The 4,511-nt window shown below is 35.7% G+C and overlaps 1 protein-coding gene across 1 annotated transcript in view; it reads left to right on the top strand.

Moving 5' to 3' along the window:
* Positions 1-4,511, top strand: part of LOC118751443 (circadian clock-controlled protein daywake-like) — a 6,876-nt gene that overhangs the window by 1,436 nt on the left and 929 nt on the right. The window lies entirely within an intron of this gene.

Raw genomic sequence — 4,511 nt, 5'->3', positions numbered from 1 at the left:
ATTGTTGCTTTCACTGCACCACGAAAAAATTGAAAGCGATCGAGGGAACTGTACCGCATGATCAATCGGTTCAAATTTGACCAGCCCGCTGAGACCGAATAACTGACCAAAAAAAAGGGGGGAAGGGGCTGTTGCATACAATTCCTTTTAGTAGCGAAATGGAGTATTTTTCATACTATTACTCCTTTTAGTAGCAGAATGGAAATTTTTTTTCTGCAGATGTGTACAAAATAGTACATATGAAAGGGTTAGAATCATAAGAGTCCAAGTGACATTTTTTGAAAATATAAGTTATATATATATAATATATATATATATATACATAAGTTATACATAAGTTATGCATAGTTAGTTTTTTCCATCTGCAGTAAACATTCTTTGAATTAGTTAATTAACTTGCATTCACTTAGGCAAAAATCATTTCAAATGCATTTACCCAGGATTTACAATAAGTAATCAACTTTAACCTTAATTATCTCAAAACAATGTCATACCTACTTAGATCCTTTTTTAAAAGGAAAGATGCTGGTTATTTGACCCTCTGCATAACAACATGTGGGTCAAAGAGAGCAAGAATGGAAATGAGAGAAAAAGTGTCGTGACCAGGGATCATATCGTCGTTTAAGGTACAAAACCGCGTATCGTCATTCTACAAAACCACGTATCTGGCATTAGCTGCCAAAAATTGGAGTTGCTCACACAAGCTCTTGGCTCAATCTATATTCATCCTTAAATATTCTAGCCAGGTATGCGATTGCTTTATAAAAAAAGAGAACCACTTTGAAATATGAGTGTTTTTACTTTTGCATTTTGTTGATATGCGGTTTTGTACTTTAAACGACGATGTGATTGGCTACGTAACAGCCCCCCAACTCGCTGTTTTGTTTTTAGCTTATTCTCTCATGCCCCATTGAAAAGGAAAAGGCACTAGAGGATAACAATTATTTTTTAAAGTAGTTGTATTTTAGGTAGAATATCAAGTATGGTCTTTCGTCCATGTTTATTCATGAGGAGCAGGTGGGCACCTTCTTAACCAACTTTAGGATTTTGCAGAACCCTTATTTTGTTGTTTGCTCTAGGTTAATGAGGAAAGCAGTTCACAAGTAAATTTGCCAGCATTGGACAATCGCATACTAGGCGTCCACCGTTTCTTTTTTCCATTTCGCACTTCCTACAGTTAACACCACTCACCAAACCTTTTTTAAGTGCGCGGTTAGCTAACAAATTATGACTAGCTATGAGACCCATCAGAAGTCTACGGTGGTCCCTTGGTAGTTTAAATACATATAAGTTCTGTTAATTTCAGATTATCTTACTTGAGCATGGCCCTGGATGCTTTGCCCCTCGTTTTTGTACCCACCTTGCATCAGCCTCTTGGAACATGCCTAAGTCACATTTTTCTTGAGGAATTTATAGCATGACATGCAGCATGATTGTTTACTAGCACTCTTTCTTTACCTCCGTGACTTTCACTTGGAAAATGCTGCAGTAATTTCATAGTTTGAAGGACTTTTTTATTTCTAAATCATGAGAATAGACACCTGCTTCCACATTTTTTGTTGTTTTTGAACCACCTTGCGCCATGCATCCTGTTGTTGTTGTATCAGTATACAGTTTTTGGAGAATGTTTCTGAAGTGACAGTCCTTGGCCAGGTATATACCTGGGTCGTTCCGCTTACGTAGACCCAACTGTCGTGGGAACGCGCCATATATCCTCCTCAATCGTGATTGTCTCACCAGGTGTCAGGAAAACTTATGGCACAAATACAAAGAAGAGGGCAATGAAAAGGCTATATTTTTTTTGTCGAAAAGAAAACGGCAGTACTGTGACTGTATGATCTGTAATTGAACTAGCCATTAGCATTGAGCCTCATTGCATTTTTAAGGGCTTTGTTGGCGTAGTCCTCAATGCTCCTAATATTACTACTATCGGTAGTCTTTGCACCCTATTTACATATAAGTGTACTTAATCATTACTGTCCACCACTACATTAGTACTCCGTAGAATAATACTGCTTTCACAGTCGCACTCAATGCCCAATGGGTTGGATTCAGCGTTGCCACAGCCAATTTTTTTTTTTTACCAAAACAAAAAAAAAAATTATCAAAAAGTTACCATTTTTAAAAAAGAACAGTAACAAATCGCATTCACGTTTATTTCATATTTCAGGTACGCACATATGTACATTTGTATACACAAATACAAATTACATTTCAGACTGTAAGTCCGCATTCTGGTACATAAATATACCTTACGTACCTTAGATGGAGTGTTATATTAAAAAACAACAGATGTAAGTGATTTCTACTTTCAATTTATACATCTATGGTAAAAATTAGGACATATTTTCGTCCAATTAAAATACGGCAATAAATTTTTCAAAAACAAAAACGACTATTCTCCTTCCTAAATAAAGTGTTTTTTTTTTCTAATATGACATTAATCCAGCATTCGTGCGATATGCTACTTAAAGCTATACTGAGATCAATTTATGAAACATAACAAAGTTCAAAAACTACTCACTAGGAGACGAAATATACCGGTCTTCTGTTTTTGCCGGTAACGACTCTTTAGCAAGCACGATATGGTTTATTGTGTGAACATTAAGTTTGTTCCTGTATTTGGTTCTTATTAAAGCTAATTCAGAAAATTTTCTTTCTGCTATAACTGAAAGCTTACCAGATTACGCTTAATTGATAGCTTCAAAAAGACAATTTGTGTGAACACCGCCGACACTTGCTAATTGTAATAGAATAAACCTTCCGGCATCACGGGTATTTCCTACAGAATGCTAGGAATAAAATTGTTTGTATTGGCCTTAAGGCAACAAAAAAATTACCAAGCAGAAAAAAAAATTACCAAATTACCAAAAACGTTTTAGAGGAAAATAAATTACCATTTTTGGTTAAAAATAAGCAAAACGGCAACACTGGTTAGATTAGGACGCAGGTCCCATGTGTAGCTCGGTATATTTTTACGTGCGTAAAGAGCAACACACACCCTTTTCACCATTTCTTCAACATTTAGGTTCCATGTGTGTGATTTTTCTGTATTATAGCTGAAATACAATGCCGGCGAACGGCGAACTCACCACAGCGAAATTCGCGCTGTCAAAATTAGAACACCCGCACGCATATGAAATTGAACACAGCCAAAGCGAAATGCGAAGTTCGCTTGGCGGCGTTTCATGGCGATAGATTTATTTGTATCGCCCTGCTGGGCGATGACAGCTGTGCGTGCCAAAGGTGGCCGTATTTCTTTTTTGCTTTCAAAGTTTTAAAAGAAAACAGCCTAAACACGATTTTTTTTGTTGTTTGAAAAATATTGTTGTGGATTCGTTACATCTGGCTTGAAACAAATTATTTATAATAATCTTTCTTTGTTTTACATTTATATTTGTTATCATTTCCTCATTTCTAAATATGGTTTAGTTTTTTCTAAATATGGTCACCCAAATTATAAAGGCGACCAAATGGGATCAGCTGTTTTCGCTACCGCTCTAATTCTGTTTAAGTAGGCGAAATAGCTCGGCGAACGGTGAATGACAGCATCGCCCAATTCGGCGAAGTTTGCCGTTCGCCGGTATTGTATTTCAAGCATTAGAGTCTAGTAGGTGCGATTGAAGCTTTCTCCTTTCTTGAATTTATAACTTTCTGGTGGAGGGCACTAGGTCAGTTTTGTCTGCATTCACACTGAGACCAGCGTTGCCGCTTTGGTAATTTTTAACCAAAATTGGTAGTTATTTTTTTTTTTATCAAGTTTGGTAATTTGGTAATTTATTTTTCAATTTGGTAACTTTTTCAATTCGGTTTTACATGTCAAATAGGTCATTATTGGTTCTAATTCCACATTAGTAAGTGGACCGCAAGCGTTCCCTTTAATAGAAATACCAGGTAATCCTGAAAGTTTGGCAAGGCGAAAGTTGTTCCAGTATTTCTTGGCTACTAGAATGGTGTGTTATTTAACAAACTGCTTGAAAGTGGCTGTTGCTAAGTATATCCACCGTGTCCTTTCCTGGAAGGTTTTGGGTGGCCCTAACTTTCCCTGTCAGTTCATCAGCTTTACAATTACAATACGTACATTTGCGCATCAAAAAGAAAAAAAAATGTCGGTTACGTTATTATGGTGGTTAGGGCTCGATATGTATGTTTGTACAGTTCTGCACATAAAATAACTTTGGTAATTTTTTGTTGAATTTGGTAACTTTTTCCGAGGATTTTGGTAAAAAATAAAAAAAATTTATGGCAACATTGACTGAGACCTACTTCGTTTGTAAATTTGTAAATATCGCTGACTGCTTTATCAGGAAGCTCAACGTAATCTGTATTTAAGACTGCCTCAAATAAAATAAAAAAACAACAATCACATACTTGCATTCTTAATTATATTATATATTTAATTAGTTTTGTAACCGTTAAATATAATCTTTAATTATTAATCTTAATATTTTAATACTTTCTTTGTTTTTGCCCTCAAAAAATACACAGCTTCCGAAATAGAAAAATGTCAC

This window comes from Rhagoletis pomonella, unplaced genomic scaffold, assembly GCF_013731165.1.
Source record: "Rhagoletis pomonella isolate Grant_MI unplaced genomic scaffold, Rhpom_1.0 Rhpom_scaffold_00001, whole genome shotgun sequence".
NCBI classification, from domain to species: Eukaryota; Metazoa; Arthropoda; class Insecta; order Diptera; family Tephritidae; genus Rhagoletis; species Rhagoletis pomonella.
This window is presented reverse-complemented; position numbering and strand designations above follow the sequence as displayed.